The sequence below is a fragment of the Pelmatolapia mariae genome, linkage group LG23 (genome assembly GCF_036321145.2).
Source record: "Pelmatolapia mariae isolate MD_Pm_ZW linkage group LG23, Pm_UMD_F_2, whole genome shotgun sequence".
NCBI classification, from domain to species: Eukaryota; Metazoa; Chordata; class Actinopteri; order Cichliformes; family Cichlidae; genus Pelmatolapia; species Pelmatolapia mariae.
In genome coordinates, this window is record NC_086246.1 from 14,298,920 (window position 1) to 14,304,970 (window position 6,051).

Sequence of the window (6,051 nt, forward strand, 5' to 3'; positions counted from 1 at the left end):
GCTCCTCCTCTTGGAGATTCTCACAATAGACCGAGAAAAAAAACTCTTACACTGATAGGCTTTAAATAGCCTGGCTGCAGCACCAAGACCAAAGGATGCCTATATCAGCCATATAAGGCAACTAAAAGAGTAGCATAAAAATATGCAAAGGTCTTGTATTCACATAAGTCAAGTATAGCATTTTTTACATAATAGTGTTAATTCTCATGTGTGAGAGAAGAAAAGAATTTCCTGTGTGTGTGAGGGGATCTGCACAGTGGCAAACTAACACACCTTCCATCACACAGCAAACTGCAAGCTGGTCTTTGTGTGTGTGTGTGTGTGTGTGTGTGTGTGTGTGCCCTTGAACACGACGCTGAAGTGCTACCACTTCCAGATGAGTTGTGGCTGAGCTTGACCTTTAACCTCCCTGTGGTGCAAGAACTAATAGGGTATAAGGTCATTATTATTCCAGATCATGCTCCTGTGTGATGAAAAAAGAAAAAGCCAAACAGTATGACAGATCAAAACCGCTGAAAATAACCTTGGAATGCCGACTGATCATCTGCATCAAACCCAGGGTTGTAATTCTCTGCAGCTTACTCGCTGATCACTTTCAGATGGGCTGCCCCCCGCCCTGATGCAATCGGTTGTGTCTATCTGCTGCATAAAGCCAAGTGGGTTTGTCACGGAATTAGAGAAAATTTTACTCCCATCTGGAACATCACAGACTGGAGCAGTCGTCTATTGCTTGACCTCATCGGTGACCCATCCTAGACAGATCATCTCAAAGGACCTGGTCAGAGAATCAAAGATGCAGGAGTGACAAATGACAACCTTTAAAAAAATTACCCAAGAGCTTGTAATGCAGTTTAGTCATGAGATGTAAAACAGGAAGAAAAAAAAAGTGTGATTCATTTACACAACTTAATGATACCTTGCAAGCACATTCACACATTTAGACAAAAACAAAATTAACATTAAACAGTGCGCTAATGGCAGTGACAACAAGAGAGTACGGTGTATTTTAAAATGCAAAGTCACTCTCCAAATAACTCCCCAGCCTAATATTTCATTCTGGCAGAGTAAATATTCTGCGTCCTGTTCACAGAGCCCTGCTACAAAAAAACAAAACAAAAATCATTTACGCTCACTTAAAATCAAGTGACAATTGGAAAAAAAAAAAAAAAAAGCTAATGCAAGAAGTCAAAAGTGTCAAAAGCTGCAGTTCCTGTTAAGGCCACTTGAGGCTGGTTCCAAACCTGAGTTATACTTCTTAAATTTAGAGCATTAAAAAGCTTGTTTAGAACCTGATACAAAACCTTTTTTTGACATTTTGGACAGTGCCCCCACCACCCCACCACCCACTTCATAATAAATATATAGTAGTAAATATATAGTAAACATTTCAATTTAATGACCTTAAATTTAATGACAACATACATTCCCCCCCAAATATTCAGAATTTATCTCAAGTGAGACAAAAACAGCACTGAGAGGACGCTATATGGTTAATAAACTGGCTGTAGGAACCAATAATACATATTACAGCATTACAGTCAACAGATTAATATTGTGGAAATAATAACACAGAACCAATGAAAATCCGTTTCTCACTGAAAAAATATAAAAACAAACCAAAAAATATGTGAATATGAGCATGTAAATAAGTCACCTGGCTTTTTTGTTTTGTTGAGTTTTCATTCTGGTCCTCTGGATAGCACTGTTTTCTATTTTTATTGTCATATGTACATATCTATAGCCATGTGAATGTAGATAGATAGATCTATCTATGTATGTATCTATCTACAGTGGACAGCCACTCAAGTGCATTAATACAGCTCACTAAACCGGTCTGTTTGTGCCGATTGGAGTTCATTGGAGTTCATTGGAACTACTGCATGTATAGCAATTCCAGTGTAAATGTCTATTCAAAGTATTTTTCATTAGAACTGCTTTACGTACAGCCCATTTCAAAAGGTCTGTGCTCCAGTTTTGATGAGTGAAATCCTACCTTTTCAGAATTCTATCAAATGTCAACACTAATGTTAATATTGTGCATGGTCCTATTTCAAGCACATAAGTACTTGAAAAAATAAATAAGCACATTATTTAGAGCTGATTAGCAGACACATGTGTATATGGACTGGACTCCTATATTTTAGGAAATCAGCCTAGCATTAGCTGATAACTTAGCACTCCAACCAACGGTTGGCACTGGAGTCCAGAAGACTAAATTTGAGGCTTCAAAATGCAGAGTCCAGCACCAAGAAGTGATTTCATGATGGCTGCATTCATCTTTTACTAACTGATTATGTTTTCATCTCCATTTTTTTTATTGCTGGATTCTGTTGGTGCACCTTTGTATGATTTTCAGTTGTACAGCCTCTTATTCTGCCCTCAGTCTGATATAAACAGGGCTGTCAACGTTAATGAGTTAACGCAGATTAATCCGTCATCGCGATTAACACTATTAAAATTTTTAATGCAACTAACCCATCTGGAATGCAGAATGACTCAAAATCCCTGAAATGTCTCTGTCAACGCATTTCGGGCAGTTTGTCCAAAGTTTGTCCATTCTGTGCTCCAGATGGGTTAAATGTGTTAAAAGAATTTAATCGCGTTAATCATGATGACGCGTTAATGTTGACAGCCCTAATATAAACCATTTATGTTTTCTTTTAAAGCCCAACTCTCTTTAAAAATAGAAAATAAAATCCCTTGAACAGCAAGCTGGTGGGGCTTCAGCACTTACAGCCAGAGCTGCATCACTGTGTTGACCATATTACCATATTAGGAACATCCCCTGTCAGTGATGTCATACAGAACCAAAAATGAAAAAAAAACAAACCCAACTTAGAGCAGTCTAAAACCTGAGTTTATGGCTCATAGGGATTTCTTCTATATCTATTTCTAATTAAAACACTGACTGCGTTTAATATGAGGATCCATCATTGTAATAGCATAAGTGACAGAAAAAATAAGTAAATCATAATACTTTACCTTTAATTCAAGCCACAAAACACCAAGAACCTCCTTTTTTACTCTTCCTAAGTAGTTCCACTGCTGTATTATATGGGCAATAATATCCAACAAAAACCGCGATAAGATGCGTATCTTTATTTGTATTAGTGGACTGAGACTGGAACACCAGACTAGGTGCTGACAGAGCTGTCATTTAAACAAGGGCACTGTGTGTTGAATTATTTACTTCTGTTTCACTGATCTGTTGTTTGATCACAGAATGAGGTACATTTTGTTCATAATCAAATTAAATACGAGCCCCATCAAGCAGATGGGGCATCAGTCGGTGGCACGCTTTATGTAAAACCCCATTGAGTAAAATTAATGCTCTTTACGAAACTTCCACCTAACTTCCACTGAAATGTGAGAAGGTTGAGGGAGAGAACATGTGCGTGTCAGTGCCTACATGAATACATTTATTCAACTGTACTATTCACTAAGCTAAGTTTACAATGCAAACAACACCTCGTGCTTGTGTTACAAATTTCACATTTGAACTCAGTGGTATAATTCTTATTTCATTAGTTTGTGTGTGTTGCTGTCAGGGCTTGTTTGAGGTTATAAACAATAAGTGCTCAAAATAAGTGAAACACTTTAACTGTAGTGCTAGTGATAGTTAGTTTGGATGCGAGTTGGCCAGTTTGGCTGTGATGTCTGTCTTCTCTTGAATATAATTAAAGTAAATAGCACTTCAGTACGGTGCTGAAAATACTTCAGTTCCTTTCTTCTGCTGAAATCTGCCAAGCAGCTCATAGACTGTATAAAAAAGATGGATGCAGCCACCATGATGTCATCAATTGACTCATTGTTGCCATCTTAGAATTTTCAAAACAAGATGTTGTGAGTGTGATGTAGATATGACTGAGGGACACTGCATCTTCTTAAGGTACTGACTTGTCAGTCACAAGGTAGCATACTCTGCTTTATTGTCCTTCTGCACCATAACTTAATGCCAAAACGAATGCCATGCTTTATTCAGTAAAACTTGTCTTTTTCATAATAGTGACTTGGTTGTATTTACCTTAATTGAATGAGTGGAACAAGACTTAGATCTAGTGATCAAGCCCATAAGCCCATTAGGAAAGTGTTCACTGAGGTTACACAGTAAAAGAAGCAGAGGGCTGTCTTCACATAGACTTCTATACAATCAGACTTCCTTGGGCAAACAGAGGGGTAAACCTCTAACATAAAGTAAGAATCCTGGTTATTGCCTTCTATCCTAAGATGCAGAAGCTATGCTAATCATTTAAATACAATCTATATTTATGGTTCTATATGCAAAATTTCTACCTTCACCAAGGAAAACAAGTTTATAGCTAGCTAACGTTCACAGTTCAGCTTGGAGATGACATTATTTCTATATATTTTCAAACTGTTACTAGTGTTGGGGTCATTACACAATAAAACACGAAGCATTATACATCACCAATGTTCCCTCTAATTTTTCATGTGTCTGAGCGAACACACAAACTCCCTGAGCGATCTCGTGGACCACTGTGAGCGACATTAGACGTGTGCACTGTGGTCACGCCAGCGTCGAATCCATCCAAGTTACATGGTTTATTAAAATAATAAAATTACAGCATTTACATTTATTTTAGACTACATTTAATTAACTGCTTTAGCCCACTTACAATGAAAATTTAAAAAAAAAATCTTGTTCATGACCTGTGTAGTATGTTAACACTATTGGAAGTAAAAATAACTTGAACTCCAATTTGGAAAACAACTTTTTTTTAATAAAGCTCTCACTCCTGTAACTCTCTGTCTGCAAAATACAGCATATAATGACCAATGTTGGGCAATTAACTATATAGTTAGTTCTTCAAAAAAGTAACTGAGTTTTGCAAACAACAAAGTTTTTTGCAGCTGTTTACCTAAAACTGCAGCCAAGGCGTTTTTTTAAATAAACATTTCAAACTATTTACAGAACAATCAGCTGTTCTGCATCAAATTTGATGCCACACAAATTATTTGTGCCACTCCAAAAAATCATTTCTGTCCACTATGAGATAAAGGAGAACATCACAAGCCTTAACAACTAAATGCCATGTTTTGATTGGTCGACATGGTACATTTTTCGACCAATAGGAAAGGGTGGGGTGTTTTGGTTTTGTCTCTGCTCACAGGCGGAGAGCGCTTTCGAGCGTTTTCCTTTTAAAACGCCCTTTTTACCGTTTCTTCCCGCAGTAAATATGAACAACGACAGTATTCAGGAAGAAAACCAAACATTGCATATTTTTTTATCATAACTCTGGTTTTACGTGGCCTATCAACACAATTTAAAAACTGGTATAAAGTCCACACTTTTTCCGTCAATTGTTCCGTCTGTCCTGCTCACATCTCCAATGGTTGTTCACGTTGTCATTAACGTGGCTTCACTCCACATCAGCCACGCCGCTTTGCTAGCTAAAACACCGGTGTCGGCACATATTTACTTTAATTTCAATTCAGGTTAGAATTTTTTTTGTGTGCGCAACGCAGATTTTCTCTGCGCACAGACCGTGCCAACAGTGCGCAATTGCGCACGTGCGCAGCTTAAAGGGAACATTGTACATCACTCTTACTTATCTTCAAAGTAGTACGTTACTTAATTACTTAATGAATATATTATCAATTTAGGGGTTTTTTAATGGATTTTTTTTTTTCAGCCAAATAAGTCCCAGCGGAAAAATGTCACTCTCTGATGGCTTCGTTAATACCAGGTCTCTGTCGTCACTTTCTTCTGCTAGATTATATAACTGCAGTATCTGTGTGTAGCAGTGTACAGAAGGCAATTAGTCGGTAGTACAGTAATGTTTTCTGTCTGTAAACACTGTTGCACCAGCTGAATTAATTCCATTTCAGGGTTTCTTCTCTCCCTCTCCAAACACTGGTTTTCTTTTAAAGTTTGTTTTTACCGCAGATTGCCCAAGATTTCCCCGCTGTAGAAGGAGCTCCAGACTCTAGTGTATGCATCCTGGTGTATCAGCTTGTGTACTGGAAACAATCCTTTAAAAACTTACAAACAGAAAAGTGGGGTGACACTGGCAAAGGAAGCGTCTGCTG